Here is a 24,971-nt window from a genome sequence, read left to right as displayed (position 1 = left end):
CGGTTTAATGACGTAAGAAATGCATTATTCAAATAAAAGCTGAAAAGCATCACCATATTTTTATGACTGACCTTATTAAAAATTAGTCACGTTTCCAAGAAACTGTTCAATGAATTATAAAACCTATATTGTTGCGCAAGTCTTTAGTAACTTTCCGTTTAAAAATAGTTTTGTTACGAGTTTGTCTCGTGAATGTAACATTATGGACTGTAAGAAGCTTTCTGAGATGATTTATTTACAATTATGATGATAATTTAATTATTGATAAGGCGGTTTCGATTTTGTAAGAAGAAATCAAGACTGAGATAGTTCAATATTGGAGAAGATACTAAATCAAGTCATTTAGATTAGATAGATTTATAAATATTTAATGATGTAGGACAAAAGTCACATATTTTAACCATTTACCACCGCGCCGTGGCAAAAGTTTGAGCTTTAAAGAGAAAAAATGACCAGAAACTCAGATACTATATTAAATCAATATTTTAACCTACAATTAATTTTTATTACCATCTTTGTAAAGTAATGCAACAAAAAATACTCGACATGCGAGTCAGTTAAAAAAGTGTAAATAAAAAAAAATCATTAAGTACCGTAGATGCATTAATCCACTCGCACACTGTAAATAAAAAAAGATATTTTGCGAGCACAAAATTAACGATTGTATAAATATATATATATATATTCATGTTCATTTCAGTTCTTTATGTTGTTAAAATTAAAGTTATATATATATAATAAAATGAATAATAATAAAAATGAACAACATGAAGAAGAGGTTAAAGACTGGATGGTCCACTGGATGGCCACAAAAAATAGCGGGTCGATTTAGAGGGTCAATCACTTTCTCAAGTTTGAAATGTTAATACAGCCGTTTTAGCAACTTTCATATATAAGTAAGAAGTCGGAAAAAGCAAAATCTTTATTCTCTATCACGAACTAGTAAAAAAATAAGGACTCCGTGTCGACTTACATAACAGTGTAGCACAAAAACGAGCCGATTAACGTGTAAATACATAGCCCCACGCAACACTTACACTACTACAGGCCGATAGGCGGCCACTATGAGAATTGTCATCGTCTGTGATAGATCAATTTGCGTCTCAATAAAATATTTTAAAAATGCCGTCGTGCGTTGTGAAAAAGTGTAAAAACGATACTTTATATTTGTGGCCATATATGATTATTTAAGGGAGAAAAAATTGTGTAACTAGTATCCCCCGTATACACACTAGCATAACGGTGCTTCACTTGCTAATATCACGGCGCGGAGTCCTTCTATTTTTACTCGTCCGTGTTCTCTATATTATTTATTATATATCTCTATAGCTATGAGATAAATGCCCAGCATTGTGCTTATCAAAACGTTTTTTGATAGTAAGAATATTCATGCCAGTAAATTACATTATAAACTTTTAACCCAATTTATTTTTAAATTATCAATCAAACAAATACCAATGCGTCTCTTATAGACTCCGTGCCTAATTCATCTTTTTGAAATATGAGACATGGTTCGTGGTACTTTACTCTATTAATTTTCCGAGATAGAATATTTTGATCATTCAGATAGAAATTCTACGAATTATTTCCTTTACAACACTAATTTAGTGACTGCCAGATCTGTCTGTCACAACTATACACGCTTTCATTATACCTATGAACTGCTGTCACGCAAATATTCTGATAGCAAGTGAATGAAGACTATCAAAGATTGCGTTTAGAATCAAACTCAACCGTATCTCAGCAACTCAGTTCCTTTTATCGCCCCAATCAATTTTAGTAAGCACAAGAATATTAAACGCAGATTGACGTGAAGATAACACAATGAATAATCATATGAACCAAACACAGAAGTAAATCGATTTATTTCTATGATTCCAAAATTCAAATTTATTCTCTTTTCTTCTTGTGTCTCCCCACTACGGCCGTCAGTATAGTATTTCTACGTTAGCGGTCTTCGTCCATTCCCAGATGTTACGCAACCAGGACTTTTTCCTTCTTCAGGCGCGTCGTTTGCCCTCTACTTTGCCCATCATTATAAGTTGGAGCAGTTGGTATCTCTCGTGTCTTTTATTAATTTATTTCAAATATTATAATATCAATTTATTCCGTTGTAGAACAAAAAATAATGATGTGTGCTTAAAACCATAAGAGAAATAAAAAGAAATATTAGGGTAAAGGTAAGTAAATAGGGTAAATAATACAAAAAACAACTTTTCTTTTAAATAAAGTGGATAGCGCGCCTAAAAAAGGGTCCACTTCAAAAACAAAATGAAGAACATGTCCATGAACATATAACATGAGTTAGAAATGGACTATCATACAAGTTCTACGAAATAATTTACGTAGTTTAGGCTCATTTGTCACATCAACACAAAAGCATATTCCGAGAAGATGCAGTAGTATAATTAGAAGTTGTATTGATGACCAAAGCCTGCTCAGATACAAACAAATATAACTACAGTGTCTCTGTGTTTAATCGAAATAACAGCATTCAGCTAAACTTGAATGTATGTTAACATGGTAATTATACCGAAATAAATCTTGTCTGTACTGTTGGTGTTTCGTAAATCAGCTGGATCGCACATCGATCATATTATAAGACGAAACTCAGGCAACTTTTATAAGAAGCTTAATAAAAAACATGTGCACTAATCAAATTTAAGTGTCAAATTTATCCACACACACACATGCTCACGTCTTGTTCCCGTCGGGGTAGGCAGAGACTGCCACTTGCTCCTATCCTTACAAACCTCACGCGCTTCCTCTACATTCATTTCATCATCATTCATCTTTTCATATTGCATGCCGGTTCTGGGTGTTTCAGACCTTTCCTTTTCTCAAAACATCTTCAAGTTTGTCGACAAATGGTCTGCGAGGTCTCCCGCGACCGACTTGCTTTATATTATATTTGATAAGTCATTCTTTCTTCACTCATTTGCTCCACGTGTCAAATTTCCAGGTGAACGAAATTTACGGAAAGTCGCGGATGCGTCACTACATATGCATCACACTATGTGCGAGCATATAAAATAAATAATTCATAGCCAATACAATCTCATGGCAACTGTGAAAGCGACCAATCTCTAATCATCGAACAGTTTCCCCTCATCGTATTACACTTATCTATTTCAGATTTACTTTCTGCTGCGAGCCACGAAATGATACTTCACAACAGACGAGTCCGGTCAACTATTGATCAGACGTATAATTTGTAGCAGTAAATATCAATTTCTGGATTTCATGTCCGTATTTCCTAATCAAAAAAAAATCTACGACAAGACAGCCGTCGTTACAACTTCATCAAAGAAGGTATGGAAACATATAACGAACTGATAAATAGGTCACTACAAAAAGCTTTCCCTTTTCTATATACGTCAAGTGTCGCAATCATATTCATGCAAAGCTATATACTTATAAGTACATATCATTCGCATTCTGATAGCGAAACGGCAAAAGTGTGGTTAAAGACAATGTAAGCAAACTTTTCTCCTTAGTCGTGTGTCAAGTGTCACTCCGAATCCATTCCGAACTGAATTAATGTTTTATATTGCTGCTTATTGACCAAGAATATTTTGAACAACTGGAGTAAATGCGGCAATGTATAGATAAAGCAGTCGAAGCATATTACGGTGTAATATGTGGCATGTTACATATTTCGGCCTTATTTTTATACGACGTGATTTATCTTTATGTATAGAACGTCATTGTATTCACGCATCAATATCTGACAATACAGATATTGGCTGTATTTCAGTGTGTTCAGTTACATACTAATTTAGTTATTTTTATTCAGTATATCACAATAATGTATTCGTCAAGGGTTTCGGCCATTAAGGTACCACTAACCCTAATACTTATTATCAATTTTTCTATAGTGGCATAATAGCTAGTACCGTTGACTGACCACGGGGCCACCGGTTCAGTCCTCTCCCGCCACGTACCAATGTGTTTATTTGACGCTTTATAAAATCGGCAACACTTGTGATGTATGGTGACAGTATACGCTCTACTTTTAACATACCATTATTTGGATCGTATAATATAATATGCTCTTTTTCCTCCTCTTCCAAAAAATCCTTCATTCCCTCCTTTTAGCTTAGCGAAATTCACAAACAGCCTCCAAAAACGTGCTAATAACACAGGTAAGTAATTATTCATTCTTAGAAATGTTATATTTAATATTCTGTATAATTAAACAAAGTTACTTAAGTTTTTTACTCTTAAAAAAACCGAGCGTAAATGGAATCACACAAGAAACAATACGAGGACGTCAACGTCTTCAGACTATTAAGATGATTTTGTTATTCTTTTTTCATCAAATACTCCTGAATCAACAAGGTATTCTCATCATCAACGTAATAAAACAATGCAATACAATAAATATTATTGAAGTGAAAACTTCTTTTGTCGCGTTTGGCACTTTTTGGTAGGCAAAAATCTTATAGGTTCGCGTCACCGACATGCTCATGACAGGGGCACGCGATAAATAAACAATCAAAAAATATATATAGTTAGACACTTTTGGGATGGGTGAAATCTCGTGAGTTCGCGTCACAGTTATGCTTAGAGCCGTATATCTGTAGCTAAACAGCTGACGTATTGTGCAACATTAGTGCTGTTTATATTTTGTGAAATTGAATGGATTTAGTGAAATGTTCAATGTGTATATACTGTGCATTACTAAAATTGGGTTTTTGTTTGATTAATATATTATTGAAAGATTAAAAGTTCTAAGTTTTCGCTTGCTTCTACAACTGCTATTTTTTTTATTCATTTCCCATGTGAGGTTGGGTACAATCACAGAACAGTGCAGAGAATATCAGAGTTTTTTTCACAAACAGGTCAGCCGCTTATTATAATTACGGTCAAGATGTTTCAATGCTAGAAGAGTCATTAATACGTTCGTTAATAATAACCACTTTGTACCAAGGTCTAGTTACTCACGGCTCGCCGAGTTCACGAGATTATTATTCTTAAAAAAAACTCTTGATATTGTTAAGGATTACACATAAAATTATTTTAAATAATATAGCTGATACCCCGCGATGTTGTCCGCGTACAAATAGGACTGAGCATGTAGTAGCGACATTTCAATTAAATGTTTAAAATAAAAGATACTTAAAACATACGCTGTTGCGACACTTTTTAACCGACTTCAAAAATAGAGGAGGCTCTCAATACTTCGGTATGTTTTTACCTCAGAACTTAGATTTTGATAATTTTTTTTATTTCGTCCAGATCTGACAATGGCATTCATGATAAAAGCCATAAAAGTCTTAAATTTGCTATAAGTATGTGCGCAACAAATTTACGACTGACTTAATATCGCGCCAACCAATTTCGATGATTCTTTTTTTTATTGATTTTAGGTTTGTAACTACATAGTCATAGGTGAGATGTGCTTGAGTCGCACGCGCGACGTGAGGAGGCGAGAGGCGGGAGCGGGGCCGCGGCGGGACGCGACGATTCCAAAAACAATGTTGTATAATGTTGTACTGCCGTCCACAAAAGGAACAGCGGCAGACCGGCAAGTGCAAGTTCAGAAAAAGTGAACGCAAATAAAGACTCTTTCCTATAAGCGGAGTATTATTTCCAATCCCTGACCCACTCCCGTGTCAATAACAATAATCGTAACGAGAATTTGTGTAATTTATTATTGTAAATATTGATGTGTTCTCAAAAGTTGTAGTAAATTATTTAATTCAATCATCAATACAAAAAAAAAATACAATCATAGTAAGTAATTTTTTTACACCTTGGGTTACGTAATTTGAGTTTTAGTAAGGATTCGTATATTTTATTTAATATAATATAGCCGATATCACCCAGGGTTAGTGTAGCTTCCCAACCGCGAAAGAATTTTTCAAATCAGTTCATTAGTTTCAAACAAACAAACAAATAATCAAATCTAACCTCTATAAAATATTAGAAGAGATTGTATTTAATAATTAATCAGTATTTTAGCAAGGTGAACTAGTATTTATATTTATCAGCGTAATTTTAATCGAGAGAAAATCATGTAGCGTTATATACAATATATTCTATTTTTAATTAGAAACTAGCACTCAGTGACTTATTCATCGAATATTTATAGTAAAATAAAAATTCAATTTAACTATGCTTAGTAATACCTCACAGATCACACATATAATAATAAGGGTCTTCCGCCGCGTCTGTCTGTCTGTCTATTCACGATAAACTCAAAAAATACAGCACCGATTTTCATGCTTTTTCCAGGAATGGATAGCGTGGCTTTCGAGGGAGCTTTAAGTATATAATTCGTCAAGTTTTTATGTATATTTTTGTATATATAAACGGTATTTGTTGGAGACGTCGGAAAAAAAATCTGTATGTGCTTTCAACAAAAATATTACCCTTGGAGATATAATAAAATAATGTATGGTGGAACTGTGTATCTTATATAGATCTACAGAAAAGTCCGCGATAGTTTATGAATCTCTATTAAGGATAACATACTATATCCATTTTAATATTTTTTCTATTGAGAGAACAGCGTCTATCGGGTCAGTTAGTTTCGTCATAAAACATACATTGACAATAAGAAAACAACAATAATAATATTATGTTTTTATTATGGTCTTGGTAATAAAAGGACAGGGACAAAACAAACATTTCATGTCAAGAATAATAATTGGATTGTTGATACGATACACACCAAATGTAATTCATATATTTATTTACACGAGCAATGGAATAACTGCTTATTTCCTGTTGAATACGGCGCAATTAATTGAAAATCTAAATCTACCGGTCGCACAGTGAGAGCGTCGCTTAATATAATCGAGAAAATGAAACACTATATTATCAATACTAGCCTACACGTCGTGATAAGCTTGTACAAAATTTAATTTATTAATTAAATTATAAAAATCAAATCAAAATCACCTTTATTCGTGTAGGTCAAAGATAAACACTTATGAGTGTCAAAAGTTTTCTTTCCTGTTTACCTTTACCACCACTTCGGAAAAAATTTAGTTTTAAAGAGAGGAAGTGGTGAGAAACTCATAATATTATATATCCAAGTACTATTTCATGCTCGTGAATATACATGATGAGCTACTTGCTTGTAGCTGTATGATAATCATCATCAAGAAATCTGTTTCATGCTGTTATTCTTAAAATTAATATATTTTATACAAAACTTCCATAATATCTTTAGGCTGAGTCTATTGATACGGGTACTGGACAAATAATTTTCTTATTATTCGTACAGAAGTCGGACGAATAATTTAATTTTAGGCTGTTGCTATTCGTCCGGCAACTGGACGAATGAATTGTCTTCCGATTGACCGATTATCGGATTAGAGAGAAAAAAGACATCATTGAATGAAATTTTACTATTCTAGCATAACTTAACCTAACCAATTTTAATGAATTATAGTTGATAGAGCTTTGCTCCACGATTATAGTGCTACCACTCTTATTACAACGTAATATACAGTTTTCAAGAAAAACCAAAATAAAAGTCTACCCTCCCCCCTCCCTAATTTGTTAATGGGGGGAAACGCCTACAATTTGGTTGTGGCATTCCGTTGTTTTAACTGTTCTAACATAACCAAACCTAACCAATTTTTATAAATCATAGTAATAGAGATTTGGTCCATATTTATAGTGCTACTAATCTTATTACAGTACACAATATTCAAGAAAATAAATTACAACCTCTGAACGGGTAAATACGTAAATAAAACACAGATCATACATTTGAATAGGTAATTAAAAAATCAATCAAATATGTTATGATAAGTTTTTTAATACATAAAAAAGGAATCATAAGATTTAAAAAAAAACACTTTCCGACTGAGCTAGGTCATGAAATAAGTAAATAAAAATTCACAGAAATGCTGAAAAAGTTTAACGTTTTAATTTAAAAAAAAAAAATTTAATAAATGTGCGAATAAATATAATTTATTCGTCCAGTACCCTTACAATTAGTCACTTCGATATCTTTATTTATTACACAAATAAAATTTGAAAACAATATTTTATGAACGACGCGGGACTGGAACCCGCGTTCGCGTTCCGTGCGAGCGCACTTCCATCTGTGCCAAACGTTCGAGTAACGAATCGTTTATAAAATCTGGTATGCTTTGTTCAACTTTCAGGTTGTGGCTTCATCTACATGATCTACTTTACAGTTGATATTGATCTAAACAATTGTTTTGCGCTCGCACGGAATCCGAGAGGTAGCAGGTTCGAGTCCGCATCGTTCATAAAATTTTGTTTTCAATTTTATTTGCATTCTGTATACAGTTGGCTATTTTATGGTAGAAAAACCCTCTATGTTTGCTTATTAATTTTGAAGAAATATACTAATCACTATAGAAAAAACAAATCACTAATTAAGTATATGAAGAGTCCCTCATTTTCTCTAGGGTTCAACAGTTCCAGACCTACAGACCAGACACTACCTGAAAGATATACTTACCCAATAATTTTCCAAATCGGTTCACGCATTCTAGAGTAATTGGAGAATAAACATAAAAATAAAAAAGATTCCGACGAATTCAGAACCGCTTCCTGTTTTGTTTGTTTGCTTGTAATTTAAATGTTTTATGATAAAATGGCTCTATCGTAAGTCCTACTACTCCACAGCTGAATATCTAAGTGATCGGACAGCCTGGGACTAGATTATGATTATTTTATAGCAATAGCAATGACAGTTTAATATGGTATATTTTAATTAAACAGAGCGCAAAAAACTAATGCTGGGAGAGTTTCTTGCGCCGCTTCTTCTCTCTCAGAGCGCCATTTGTTTCCGAAGCGGTAGTAGTATCTAGTATATTAGAAATGACATCAAAGAGAATTCTAAAGGAATCAATTTTGAGAAACTAAATGCCTTTTATGCCTACCGTATATGCCATTTTTGTAAAATCGGTTAAGAATAGCATTTAAAAGGGTTTTCCCACTAGGCGCCAACATTAATAACTTCCCACATAATGATCCCAACGTACATTCGCGAGTGGCTGGCTCCATTTATCGACTATCCGATAGACCCGCGTCACTCACAATAGGTAAATTAATGGCTAAAAGAAAATGACAACGAACAGAGCCATTATTGAAAATGCTTAACGATATTTTTCTTTCTTCTCCTATTTTTGTATTCCATTAGGGGCGGTAATGTTTTTGTTGAGTTGTCAAGAAGCTTACCTTTATATCCGACGCACAGCTACTTGTATCTGTGAACAAATGCAAAACAAATGAGCCAATTTGAACAGAAATGATAGTTTTACTTTAATACAGCAGTATTCTTATCATACTATCAACACAAATCCTTTTACTGATGACAACCAATTAAATGTTAGTGCATGATTAGATATTCGAAAATTATATATTACTAGCTGACCCGACAGACGTTGTTCTGTACATAATAAAAAAATACTGATAAATAGGGATTTGGCAGTAATATTTCAAAACATCAAGACTTATTTCGTAAAAAATGCTCCCTATTGTTATAATCAAATTGTTTCACATTGGAACTATCAAACCGTGCGACGATAAATTCTCTCACATACAAAACAAATATTGGAAATATATAAATAATATAATAAATAAAACAAATTATGGGTTTCAAATCGAAATAAAAAGTATCCTATCTCTCAAGTTGGATTAAACTGCACTCCATGAAGTAATCCCCAATAAAAGCCGTTCATTAGTTTAGGAGTCCATCGCGGACAAACAACGTGTCAGGTAATTTATATATATAAAGACTAGATATCCCAGCAAACGTTGTATTGCCGTATAAAGTAATAAAAAAAATTGGTGCAACCGATTCTCGGATCTACCAAATATATCGTACTACAATTATTGTATTCGATTGCCATTTTGCAACCCTATACCCCTATAGGGTTAAAAAATTTGTGGATGGAACAGAATAGTATAAAAATCGAGATACAAAAATAGTTGTACATCGTAATTTGAAGTGTTATCTATTTATTAATGCTGAATCATAATAAAATAAATTTCAAAAAAATATAAAAAAATAATTAGAGGTAGAGGCCGATTCTCAGACCCGATACACATAAATTTTCAAACAAATTGGTTTAGACGTTTCGGAGGAGGTCAGTACCAAAAACCGCGACATGAGAATTATATGAGATGATAGGCAAAAACATAATACCCTGTTTTCAAGCATATTTTCCATTAATTAATTAGAGAACAACTATTTTGTACTGTAAGTTCAATAAATAAATACTCTTACAACAGATTGCTGTTATAAACTTAACTATGTCATTAAATTATCGTATAAATACTACCTCATTAAAGAACCTTAATTGTTTCATCAACAGTCCCTGTATACCAAATCAAATAACTGAACGTAAAATCTCAAATTACTATCTTTGTTGATAACACATTTAAATGTTACACAAACTACAAAATAGTGACACCCTCTATATGTATAAAGTGATTCAACAAAAGTAAGGTAATATTACATATTAATAATTTTTATTATATACTGCGACCCTTCTTTCCTTTCATTGATATCAAATACATGTAATTCAATAATACCAAGGATCCGATATATAGTGACGGTAGGACGAAACTTGAGTACAACAGAAGGTTGGAAGAGCCTTGACATGATTGTTACAGTTAGTTGAATTTCGGCTTATAGATTTATTGACAAACATTATATTTTTGAAGTGATAACTTCTTATGGGAACTATTAATTAGCCCAGTCGGGTCTTGCCCGATTGTGCTGACGTTATAAGATTACAGCGTGACGCTCCGACTCCTAAAAAGCCCTTAGTCGCCTCTTACGACACCCTTGGGCCTGGGACTTCTCTATTCTTTTTACGTCCCGGGGAAGCACAGGGCAAAGACTCGTATGCTAGTTTGTCCTCCTGTTTCATAAAAAATGTAATTCTATAACCCATCAGCGTAAACGCTAAATGTTTTATTACTACGAACATTAATAAGAGTAATTCTTAATTCTTGCCCTAACGAATGAACCAACTGATGGATTTGATTGTACAAGTCCGTAACTACCTACACGTTTTTTTTCTTCCTCGAGCCCTGTCTAATATACAATAATAATAATGCCCTTTAGTTACTTATTAATCAGTAAAGGGATTGTAGAGGTGATGAGTAAGGGGTGAGAGAGAAGGTGTAACTTATTTGGCAAAAAGCGTACAATACGAACGAAATTGAAATCGAAATTTATTACCTCAACGGCCAAAATATTTCATTAAATTGTGTGAAAATTATAACAGTTACACCTAGTAGCGCGATCTCAGCTGTTTGATACTTGAAATACGCACGCTAGGACCAGAATGATTATGATATACAAAATTTACAGATGTTCATATCCTTATATATATTTGATAGTGACCAGACGGCTAAGTTGAAAACGGTAGATTTTGATTGAATGACTTGCTATTTATGGCCATTACGAAAGTGGCCAAATAGCTTTGTTCCACGAGTTTGATGATATGCTTAACTAATTCCGAAATGTCGCGTCTGTGAATGTTAAAATACGTTACATAAGGATAAAGTTTGGCTGAAATAACTAACCAAAAGTGTACTGTAAAGGTTTTAAATATCAGCCTGTATACATCTTTAAGACCTGTTGTATTACTGATAAAATATGTAATACTCCCAGAATAAATTGTAAATGAAGCCATTGTTTTCTATTTAAATTTATTTCCGGGTAAACTGTCAATATATTTTATTACACTAGCTGCTGCCGCGACTACAAACGTCAATAGTTTTTTAAATTAAAAAATATACTTAATATTTCAAATTTAAATTTCAAACCTTTAAGTATATGTTAATTATACTAAACGTAGGACAGTATGCTGACATTTTTGACACCGTGATATTTTTCTTACTTAGAGAATTTTAATTGAGAATTGCTTTATCAGTATAAGAGTACTAGCATTTATATGATTAAAAACAATATTCATTTATTGCTATGTCATCCACAAAAGTGACAGTTTATATCACATGAAAAATCTAGCACTTCAGAACTATTACAATAATTTTACATTAAAAAGTTTATCTCTAAGAAACACAAACCTGTATCCATAATTTCAACGACCGTCTTACGAATATTCGATCAGGTAACGTGTCCTGACGCGAGTTTTACACTAAATACCTATCCAAAGAAAAGTGCTCAACGCCGCTAAAGAAATTTTCACTTCACAAAACTGCACTTAGTTAGTTGTGAGAAACTTACGACTCCAAATTTTTCTTAATTCTTCACCTTACGTTTAGTTAAAGAACGTATTTAAAAGCACATAATGAAACTTGTGCACTATACACTAAAATAATTTATGAGAAGCTTGATTAAAGGAATCACACGGCAAAAACAAGTACATGTTATTGAAAAAATATGATTTGAAAAAAAAAAGTAAATGTAAAATATTAAAGGCAGAGCATAGGGGTTTGTCTTGAGTGGCACTTAGCGGTGAACGAATTTGGCAACCCTGTCGATGCAGTCTCTAGGGCACTTCAGACCCTCGTTATTTGAACGCCCATTACACAGTGTGAAGAATGTAGAGCTCCCAGTTCCATCGGTCACGCCGCAGCGGCTCCCAAAACACTTAGCTGGGGATTTTAATGCATGAATGATGGCTATTTAAATTTTAATATATTCTATATTCTAACTACTTACATAACATAATTTTGAAGATAAAACCTTTAGGCGCGCATGCAGTTTATTTTTGTAGACATTGAATGATAATTATTAGAATTAAAACCAGGAACAAACATAAACGTATTATGCCTACTACTCGGCCAAGTCGAGTTAGTCTTTTGTGGGGCGATGTAAGTATATGCTTTTACAACAAGATTTTAGAAAATGTTCAAAACAAATGCATTACGAAATTCAAAAGAATTGCTTAATAACGTTTGGGTGATAAAGGTTACTATAACATAAATGACTTTACTAATGATACCACAGATTGAGAATGGAGCGACTTCCCTCAGGCTATTAATTTATTGTACAATATTACATTGTTACCATATTTTTATGAAAAAAAAAGAAGCTTGCTGAGTTTCTTGCGCCCCTTTTACTCAGGTCTGAGGCGTACTTTTTCAAATGGGTGGTAAATTTTGACTTACAATAAGTCATATCATATCCTATTTTGAATAAAATGTTTGAAATTGAACGATCTGCTACACTTATTTGGATAAAGTCAGCTCGTGTCGACTATGGGAGCGCAATCAATGAGAGAAAAATTTACCAGAGTAATTTATAAACAATATTATATTTTTACATTGTAAATGTTACTACTTCAACAATAGAAAAAATGTTGTAATTGGCATCACTTACCTCGCCGTGATGAAGTTTTGAATTGTCATGTATTAAACACATGTGTGTTTAATACATGTGTATATGTACACAAATTATTCATTTTCAATTTTGGTCATTTAGCATTCTTACATCTAAATTTTATGAACTATGAGATGACTAACTGTTTCATAAATAGTGGACTTTGAAATGGTAAGGATGTTATTAGATTAAGTAATATATAATTTGATATTTTTTATGATAAAAAATGATGTTACGAGCAAAACTTTCACGATATGGTAAGTGACTCGCCCTGCCCATTGAAATTATTACACTGCGCTCGTCACTTTGATACATAATATTTTAACTTTCATTAGCCCAGTAACTTCCCTTAACCCTTCACTGGTTACCGCTCTCTTTACAACAAAACACAATAATGCTTGCACATTACTACTTCTCGCGACCAGAAGGTCCCACTAAGTCGGTATCCTGAAATCATTCAGAAATCCGTTTTCGTTTCCTTTTTAACTCATTAGCTTTGAGTGCGTATATCCGATGGCTTTATGGCCGTTCCCAATATACTACCTACAGATAGAGATAAATTACTACCTTCTACTGTCAGTAATTAGCTGTCAATAATCTGTCCTGTCCCAATATACCCGATAAGTTATTCTTATCGCCTTAAGTTGAGACGCGTGAATTGCAATTTCCATACAAACTTCTATCGCTGCTAAGCTATACGTCTTCCCATTGACAGACAGCGTGTACGGATAAGGTGAGCTACCGTCTATAAGTTTATTGAGACAGAAAAGTCAACGAAAGTTACGATTTTTATCTCAAGTAGGCCACAACCGGAGATAAGACTGAATATTGGGAACGGCCGTTAGACAACATTACTCCCGTATACTTACATAATTATTTTTCTATTGACAGAACAGCGTCTATCGGATCAACTAGTTTAATTATATACCATAGCATAACAACGACTCTACCCAAAAACACAATGACGATAAACGTGAAAGTAATTACGTCATAATGCTAAGGTTTAAGTGGATTATATAGGGACAAGCTCGGCCACACTATATAGTCTCAGTAAAATGGCTTAAAAGCCTAACAGTGACCGCACAATTTAAGCTTCCATCCCTGATAGTATGGAAGCTCTAATACCGCGTCCCAAGACCTTAGATACTTCCATAAAAGGCCTCAACGCCAAATTTACTTAATAATGGATTCAAATAATTTAAAAATGCAGGTTTTGGTTAAGATTTTTTTTATAACAAAAAGAGAATAATTCGGACTAGTGCGCATTGTAGCTGTGTACTAAAAAGGCTGTGTATCCAAGGAAACTCTGATTTATGTTGTTAAAATTAAAGATATGATTATTTTAGCAAAATTTATCTTTATAATCGTTAATATAATGTTCGCAAAATACCTTTATCTGTTTGCAGTGTGTTAATTAAGTCTATATAATTATTTTTGATAGTGTAATGTATGTACATGAGATCATTGGCGAACTTTCTATAAACTGTGATAATCATAATGTTAACACCAGGAACAAACATAATATTGTTATTTTTATTATGAAAATAAGGTACGAGACGATCAAGACATTGCTGATGGTAATTGATACGCCCCGCCCATTACAATGCAGTGCCGTTCAAGATTCTTGAAAAACCCAAAAATTCTGAGCGACACTACAATTGCGCTCGTCACGTTGAGACATAAGATGTTAAGTTTCATTTGCCCAGTAATTTCACTAGCTACGGCTCCCTTCATACCGAAACATAGTAATGTTTACATATTACTGCTTCAAGGCAGAAATAGGCGCCGTTGTGGTACCCATACTTTAGCCGGCATCCTGTGCAAAGGAGCATCCCACTGGTAAATGTTATGATTACGACTCGACTAATTCCATATAGATAGACCTTTGCTGGGCGAGGCATACGCTTTTACAACAATGCACAAAACACATTGGAGTTGCGAATTTCAATAGTTCTGCTGTATCTATTGTGTGTGGTATCTAGACGATGAGAATTGAGCGACCATCCCTGGACTGAAATAAATTTCATTGCACTGTATTTTTTTAAACTTGCAACCTGAATTTCTTGCCCCTTGTCCATCTCAGGTGGTAACGTCTGCCGTTGATAATCAACGATTTCAAAAATGTGTTTTGAAAAGAAAATTTCAATCTTTATTATGTTTGAACTTTTATGGTAGGGCCTTAATAATTTATGATTTCTTGGCGAAAATAAACTTGTTTATAAATAAGTTCGTAAGATAACTTCTAGAAGAGCACATTCCTAGTTCATCTTAGTATTTAAATTACACATTTTTTAATTAAGCAAATTACTTGCTTTACTCTTTTTCGTATTATCATCGAAATAAAACTAAAAACATCAGCAAGATGATCGTGTGTCCAAGAGCACGTTGGTTTTTATCTCGTAGACAAAGTTTATAACACAATGCAAGAAGCAAAGCGCCACAAACTTTGGGCCATTCTCAATAGGGTGTCACTTATAATTGATTGTCACTTGTGCTAACTTTCTTCGCAATTGCTTGTTATTGAATGCTAGGAACTTAGTTCGCCTCAGCCTTGTTGAGGTTACTTTCAAGTTTTGGCTGACTGCTCTCACCTGAAGTTTTGAAAATGTTAAATGATGACTTTAGTTACGACTTTTTAGTTCTGACTAAATCTAAAAGGATGTCTCAATATGATAATATTATGCTTATCACTATATATATTTTTATAAAACAAAGTCCTCCGCCGCGTCTGTCTGTTCGCGATAAACTGAAAAACCACTGCACCGATTTTTATGCTGATTTCACCAATATAGATAACATTAGTAAATTAATTGTAAAGTTTTGCACATATTTTTGTAAACATAACGATATTTTGTGGAAGTGTTGAAAAAAAAAATAAGCCGCCTGGGAGCTTTTAACGAAAACACATAGTGGAATAAATAAGTGCCGCTCAGGATTCTTGAAAACCCCAAAAATTCTAATCGGCACTACAATTGCGCTCGTCAGCTTGAGACATAAGATGTTAAGTCTCATTTGCTCAGTAATTTCACTAGCTACGGCGCTCTTCAGACCGAAACACAATAATGCTTACACATTACTGCTTTACGGCAGAAATAGGCACCGTTGTGGTACCCATAATCTTGCCGACATCCTGTGCAAAGGCACCTCCCACTGGTGAATACAAAATATGGGTAGATTTTTTTTCAAAAACGCTCTGTTAAGGAACGCCGCACGTCCAGATGTTGTTAGATTCCAATACTATAGTGGTTGAACAGAGCTGACAATCTTTACAGAAATGCCTTAAGCCAATCCGATATGATTAAATTTTTCGTAGAACCACTAGCCGATAGATTGAATCTGAAACTTTCCACGTAATCCGGACTGATAATTTGTTCAACGATTCCAATTTTAAAGATTACATTGGGCGTGATACAATCTCTGTCTCTCTGCTTACGTCATTAAATGGATAACGTCTATACGGCAGCCTTCACAAACTAGTCACGAGTCGATCATTAAGAAGCTTCCGTGTGATTCCCGACGTTCTAGATTATGTTTTTTTATTTATCCATCGACTGAGATTGCTTCGCTTCGTTGAATGCAATAATAATTAAAGTTTTCTTCATCTTTAAGAAAAATTGTGTTGATAAAGTGTTTTGCTAGAGGCTTTGTAATTAAAAATATGTTTAACGGTTAAATTATTAAAACTTTCGTGAGGCATGATTAGTTTATTTAGAAACACGGCTTTACTCACGAAAGGCCGCTGGAAAGCCTTATATTAAAATTTATTCACTCATGCCTTTTGCTTATATATATTTGGCTTATTGATTGGCTAATCTAAAACTTATAATCCGATTGCTTCAAAGTGAAATTGTATAGAACGAATAGCCGTTAAAGATAACTTATTTAGTAATACGGCTGTACTCACGTTTTATCGGTGTAGGTACCGACTAGTTTCGGACTATTCGGAGGTCCTTCATCAGGCAGCCAGCCAGACAATGCCCTGTCTAGCCGGGATATACTAGCACAAGTCCGAGGTAAGAGACGGGACGTTATCGCGAACCCACTACACTCATCCTGATGAAGGATCTCCGAATAGTCCGAAACTATTCGGTACCTACACCGATAAAACGTGAGTACAGCCGTATTACTAAATAAGTTATCTTTAACGGCTATTCGTTCTATACAATTTCACTTTGAAGCAATCGGATTATAAGTTTTCGATTAGCCAATCAATAAGCCAAATATATATAAGCAAAAGGCATGAGTGAATAAATTTTAATATAAGGCTTTCCAGCGGCCATAAAATATCCAAGGCAATATAGGAGAAGCACTCCATCACACCTCTTATTTACATAATACCATTCATAATTCTGTGACAAGTTCAAGCGTCGTGAAATTTTTGAAAAGCCTTTTTATCTTTTAACGTTATTAAAAGTATTTTAATTTTTCTTTGCAATGATTTGGTTAGAAACGATGAAAAATCTTTTTTTATTATGAAAATACGGGACGATTCGAGCAGGACGTTCAGCTGATGGCAATTGATACGCCATGCCCATTACAATGCAGTGCTGCTCCGGATTCTTGAAAAGCCCAAAATTTCTGAACGGCACTACATTTGCGCTCGTCACCTTGAGACATAAGTTGTTAAGTCTCATTTGCCCAGTAATTTTACTAGCTACGGCGCCCTTCAGACCGAAACACAGTAATGTTTACACATTACTTCTTCACAGCAGAAATAAGCGCCGTTGTGAATTCCATAATCTAACCGGCATCCTGTGCCATAGAGCCTCCCACTGGTATATATCCCACCATATCTTTAAAGGTTGACGCAAATAATACTATTTTAGCCCAAATTATAAGGCGCAATTTTTTTTGCAATCTACATTTCCAGGCTTGATTATGTCCTGAACTTGATACTATATGATGGTAGCATGATTATAACAAGATTCAAACTCGCCTTAAACATAATGTGATGTTGAAATACGCTGTATCTAGAATCAGATCAAAGGATTATAAAAATATCTTCAATAACCTTATCTTTAACTGGTACAGGAAGAGTATAAAAGTATTGTGGATATTCCTTTTTGTATTATTCAAGCTAAATCTGAAATTTTGTTATAATTTAACGTCGAATTTCACGCTCGAAAGGATCGTTTTATTGAATAGATTATGACTCTACCCTTTTTTACTTTGATGTAATTCTATATATTAATGCTTTTTTCTGAGCCTATACCTCTCCAAATTTGGGAAATGAACTCGTAATAAAGATTTTGGTTTTCCTTGACGATCTCCGATATTTTTTTATGAAACATTTATTTTTTTTTTTTTTTTTTTTTTTTTCTAGTAGGCCTACCTCCCTGGCAGCTTTCGCTCCAGGGCCGAGGAACAACTAAGACTCTACTTTCTCCCTCCCATTGATCGGTAGGGGTTGTGGGTGGGTTACTAATTTATTAAGTTTTTATTTATTTTATCGCTTACAAACTAACAATATTATTTTTTAAATTTTTCCTTATTTACTAAACATATGATCTTACAGCTACGAGTTTACCTACTCAACATATTCTTTCATTATCACTTATGAATCTAATACCTATTTGCTATTACATGAAATATTTACAGTTTTAATTACTTAATACTATCTTATTCTAGGCACGTCTACTTAAAGGCTAAGGTTGTATAACAGCCCCTATGCTTATGCATAGGGAACCGTTTTATACAGTTAATGCTACTTCTAATAATAAAATTACATAAATTGACCTAACACTCTATTGTGGCTTTTGTACAATGTATACCTTATTTACACTATACAGCCTATTCCATACTAATTATAAATATAAGACAAAACACGAAACTAATATAATTATAATTTAAGCTGCTTAATATTAATATTGCTGCCGTTCCTAGGCAGCACATCCGCTAGGATTTTATGGCAGAACGACTCGAACAGCTGCCTAGTGGGTCGCGTTATAAGGTGGGATAGGTTTGCCTCTAGTACAGCCATGAAACATTTATTTATTTAAATAAGGTTTAATCACATTAATTATTTTATAATAATTAAATATCAACGTTATATTCAGCTTCATACAAAAATGTAGGTAAGACACCACACCAATGTTTTTGTGAGTTTTACTTTATATATTTTAAATATTTAATTATTAAGACAATCTTTTCCCCGATTAACAATATGTATTTACTAATTAATCCTTTTAAGGTTTCTGTACCTCAAAAGGAAAGAACTTATAGAATCAGGCTGTTCTCCATCCATCTCTCTTTCCGTTTGTCTGTCTCGGAAATTAAGACGATTAACGACACAAAAAAAAAATATATTTAGAGACTTTTAAGGGAATCAAAATCTATAGGGTATTCTCGTTAACCTATAACTATGAAATTTGTCAAGTTATACTGTCTTATAATACGAGTATAATATAAAAACAATCTGAAAATACATTTGTAGTTAAAATATAAAAAAAATTGTACGGAAGCCACGGTGAGCGAGTAAGACTCGCTCTTGTCCTGATTATCATATTTTTAACCGACTTCAAAAAAGAAGGAGGTTCTCAAATTTTCGGTATGTATTTTTATATTTGTTTGTACATTGGCTGACACCGACTCCAAAAGTAACAATAATCGTAACTAGAATTAGATTAATTAATTAGATTGTATAAAAATACGCGATTATTTTCGGAAAGTCGGTTGTTTTTTTGTTAATTTTTTTTATGATTAAGTCAATTGAAGTGAAGGCTACTGTATATCTTAAAACAACCTATAAGTGTACCTAATGCAAATTTACACGCACACGTTCTACATGACTTGAATGTATTCAGAGTGTACTCAATAAATGAATAGCTGTAACATAATATTGTTACATAAACCTAATCAAGCTGAGATATATGATTATCATCAATTGACTGAAACACAACACCACTAAATAACCCATCGTATCACATCAACGTAACATAATAATCCCTTGACATACCATCGATATTTGATATTAGATTATTGTAAATATCAATAAGACTCGTACGATAGTATTATTACAGGATCAACTATGACACCGGACTAAAATAGTATATTATGCACTAGGGAGAAGAGTAGATCATTCTCATCCGCGGAATATTGACAATCGCGTGTACGTACCATACGACATTTAATCGCTAGTACGAGGGACAAAAGTCATCTTGCCTGGAGAGATTAGGCCACTTTTGTCCCTCGTACCAGGGACTAAGAGCGAGTTTTTCATCAAGGTGGGAACAAATTGTATATTACGCACCTAGGCAGAAAAGTAGATGAGGGTGACAATAGCGGGTGGCAATGTCCTACTTATCTTAAATATACGTGTAAATGAGTCAAAACTATTTTGCAGTCAATTTCTAGTTCTTCAGCTATGTCGCAACTACTGATATGGAGATCTTGTCCCACTTTATCCTCACTTTAGAAGTGAGACCAGAGCGAGGTGCATCTTTGACATCAAATCTCGGATTAAAAAAGGCTTTAGCCATGTTTGTGCAACTCTAACTGGCACTGCCTAAACGAAACAATTATTTTTTTGGTTGTTTATGTATTTGTGCGAAAACACTTTTCCCACAATCGATTGATAATTGTAGGCTTCATGATAATTAACAATTCGATACAAATAAGTCACTCCTTGTTTAAATATTTTAATTAAGTTTACGATTCTCAAGCACACTAAAATTACACATTTTTGTTTCTACAGTAAGGAATGCAGAAGCTTCGACCGCAATCGAGTGGAAACATTACTCTGTGAAACTTCAAAGAATTGTCTAATGGGCTAAGCAGAGCAAAGTGCACTAATACTACGTCCACGTCCGAGGTAATCAGTCGCCGGGTCCCGCCCTAAGTGTTCGATAACGCCGCCCTCCCTACAGACTTAATTACCTTCCGTCTTAGCGTCACTTTGCCTTGTCTCATTTAAGTAGGAAATCGACTAACGCTCTTAATTAAATCTATACAAAAGCACAATACACTCATTAACTCTGTAGAATCTATTTGTTTGAAGTAATTAATATACGCAACAAATATTGATCACCGTCAATGATTGTAGTTCTTAATTAAATTTTAACTGCCAGCCAATAATGCTTACACATACTGCTTCAGGGTAGAAAAAAGCGATGTTGTGGTACCCATATTCTAGCCGGCATCCTTAGCAAAGGAGCCTACTACTACTGGTAAACTCAAAGCAAATTTAATAATACTTGTTATGAGAGCACTCCATTCGAGCACAAATATTGATAAACGACTGTTCAAGTTTATCAAACTTAATTCTTTAACACAATCTCGTAACATTACAACGTACATGTAAATTCAAATACTTAAATATGTCAAAAACATGTTCCCTACTATAGATTCGCCGCCCTAAAACTGCTTTCCAACAAATCCCAGTGGCACAAAGCAAACTGGCAAAATCTCCGTGACTCTTTCAATTTTCATAAGTCGGTGAGATTTCTACAACGAAGGAGGTATCCGCGGAGCCAATAAATCAAGCCAGAGATATCGAGTAAGCGCTTTTCATCCTTTGAATCGTCCCCACGATTTAAACTTGCCTCTCTTCGTATGCAAAATAATACTTTTTCTTTAGACGATTTCTTTATTTTAATAAACTTCGCATTCGCATCGTATTTTTGTAAAAAAATTGACGAGACGAACAAGAGTCAACTTGGTGGTAAGTATTACATCTCTGCCTATTACAATGTACAAACCCATATAGCCCAGTGGTTAGTCACCCTGCCTATCGAGCTATTGGTCCAAGTTCGAATCCCGGTAGGTGCAAACATTAATATGATGAATATTAATGGTTCTTTCCGAGTCATAAATTTTTATATGTATTTAAGTATGTTTAAGTAAGTATATTGTATTAAATATATTGTTGTTAAGCACCCAAAGAATAGGCAATGCCTAGTTTGGGACAAGATAATTTGTGTAATTTTTGTAAAGTGCCGCTCACAATTCATGATTCAAAATTTTGTGCGCCATCACAGTTGCTGTCAGAATTTGAGACATAATATATGTTAAGTATCATAAGCCTAGTAATTTCACTAGCTACAGCGCTCTTCACACAATAATGCATGCACAATACTGTTTCACGGCAAAAAACCAAAGCCTACATTCTGTACCAAGAATTCTGTGATTTGTCGTGTTTTATTAACAAAAAATTAAACACTATATCTATTATCTCTCTCGATTTCTAATTTTACTTTACAAATTAGAGCATCATCACCAACAACTGGATGAGTGGCGTTCCTCCACAGTGCGGTCTTCAAGGAACTTTCTTCCACGTACAACCAAGCTCTGGAATGAGCTACCTTGTGCGGTGTTTCCAGGCCGATACGACATGCGTACCTTCAAAAGGAATGCGTACACTTTTCTAAAAGGCACACAATGCTTCTGTAATTCCTTTGGTGTTGCAAGAGAATGCGGGCGGCGGTGATTACGTAACATCAGGTCTGTACGCTCGTTTGTCCTCCTCTTAGATCATAAAAATGATACGTTATTTTTTATATAAATAAGCAACAAGATGAGCAGGAAGTTCAGCTGATGGTAATTGATACGCCCTGCCCATTCACACAATTCAGTGCCGATCAAGATTATTGAAAAAACCCTAAAATTCTGAGCGGCTACAACTGCGCTCGTCACCTTGAGACAGAAAATGTTAAGTCTCATTTGCCCAGTAATTTTACTAGCTACGGCGCCCTTCAGACCGAAAAACGATAATGTTTACACATTACTGCTTCACGGTAAAAATAGGCGCCGTTGTGGTACCCATAATCTAGCCGGCATCAGGTGCAGAGGAGCCTCCCACTGGTGAACATGTGAATAAAAGGCTTAATTCTGAAACTGCAAAGTAATCTAACACAGCAACAAATATATTATTCTGTTTATCGTAAGTAAAGCATTTCAGACATTAGTCTTCGTTGCTGCAACTGGGATGCGCTAAGCTTGGCAGTTGCTCTACCAAGATCTTACAAAATTCAAGTATGCCGCATGCATGCTAACATTATAATATTTAGTGTTTAAATTAGAGTAATATATTTTGTACTTATTAAAAAAGATAAGGTATTTTATAAGCGGGTGCAAAGCTTAACTCAAAACCTTAGATAATTAGTCTAGCGGCCGTTTTTAATAACGTGTCTCTAGTTACGGATATGTTGCTATCACTGTTTATTGACAAGATCATATCTTTTTTTTATATAAGAGGGGACAAACGAGCAAGAGGCTCACGGGATGTGGAGAGGTGAGGAAACCGCCCGTGGACATCCGCAACAACAGGTGTGTCAAGAAATGCGTTGCCGGCCTTTAAGGTGGAGTATGCTTTTTTCTTGAAGGTCCCTAAGTCGTTGTCATGTCCAATATAGTTTTAGCCCAATGCTTTATGTCGATAGGTTATTGAAATGTAAGTAAGCGTAAAAGGGAATATCGATTTTTTTTTTTGGATTTAGATAATTTTGTCTACCTCTAGTAATATTAACTAAGGATAGATAGGTATCTATCCTTAACCTTATTGAAACCGACGGTAAATAGATTATGACGGCCACTAACACGTCGAGAAAAATAGCGCCGAACTGTTAACGATGATCTATTAAATTGTTCTGAATTGTAAAATTGAGTGCGAATACAAATCGTCAGAGCCAGAGTTAGTTTTTTTTTTTTTTTATGGAATAGGAGGACAAACGAGCGTACGGGTCACCTGGTGTTAAGTGATCACCGCCGCCCACATTCTCTTGCAACACCAGAGGAATTACAAAAGCGTTGTCGGCTTTTAAGGAAGGTGTACGCACTTTTTTTGAAGGTACCCATGTCGTATTGTCCCGGAAACACCTCACAAGGAAGCTCATTCCATAGCTTTGTAGTAAGAGGGAGAAAGCTCCTTGAAAACCGCACTGTGGAGGACCGCCACACATCCAGATGGTGGGGATGAAATCCTAACTTGTGGCGTGTCGTGCGAAGGTGGAATTCGGCGGCAAGAATCAGGTTAAACAGCAGTAGAAGACACACAATGATGCGACGTCTCTACGCAACGCCAAGAGATCCAGCCGTTCACAGAGCACTGAGTCCCCGACAATTCGAGCTGCTCTACGTTGCACGCGGTCAAATGGATCGAGCAGATACTGGGGTGCGCCAGACCAGAGATGACAGCAATACTCCATGTGTGGCCGGACCTGCGCTCTGTAGAGCGCTAGAATGTGGGCCTGCTTGAAGTATTGCCGCGCTCTATTGATGACGCCCAGCTTCTTCGAGGCAAATTTGGCTTTGCCCTCCAGATGGCCACATTTATTATTAATATATATACAAGATATAGTCGTTGAATTGTATTAGTGGAAGATTAAACAGACATTTTATTCAAAACAGGATATTGATTCACTTACTGAATCATACATTTATTCATTCAGTAAAAATCATTCATTCGAAAATATGTCTCAGACTCAGACAGAATCCAATTTTTAAAAAACATAAACGCAAATAACGCAGACAGTATTCATGGGAAATGTAAATATTTATAGCGCTGTTGCCAACCGACAAATTTTCGATTACGATACACAACGTTTCCCGGGCATGAGAGTAGATCCCCGATTCAAAATGAAACCAGCAATGTATTCGATCGGCGCCGTTATTCCAGCACCTGTGACGTTTTAGAGAATTGCATTTGCAAGGCGGTTTCTTCTCCCCCGGCGCTATTAAA

General features: G+C 34.6%; 1 protein-coding gene across 5 annotated transcripts in view; it reads right to left on the bottom strand.

The window, feature by feature from the left end:
* The window catches only part of LOC126968463 (putative polypeptide N-acetylgalactosaminyltransferase 9), a 173,278-nt gene that overhangs the window by 29,474 nt on the left and 118,833 nt on the right, over nt 1-24,971 (bottom strand). For all 5 annotated transcript variants that reach the window (XM_050813515.1, XM_050813514.1, XM_050813513.1 and 2 more), the window contains one exon: nt 9,175-9,203. The gene's annotated coding sequence lies outside the window, so the exon portion shown is untranslated. The remainder of the gene's footprint in view (nt 1-9,174; nt 9,204-24,971) is intronic.

The sequence above is a fragment of the Leptidea sinapis genome, chromosome 15, assembly GCF_905404315.1.
Source record: "Leptidea sinapis chromosome 15, ilLepSina1.1, whole genome shotgun sequence".
In the NCBI taxonomy this organism is placed as follows: Eukaryota; Metazoa; Arthropoda; class Insecta; order Lepidoptera; family Pieridae; genus Leptidea; species Leptidea sinapis.
The sequence above is the reverse complement of the archived record's forward strand: the minus strand, read 5'-3'. Positions and strand labels throughout refer to the sequence as shown.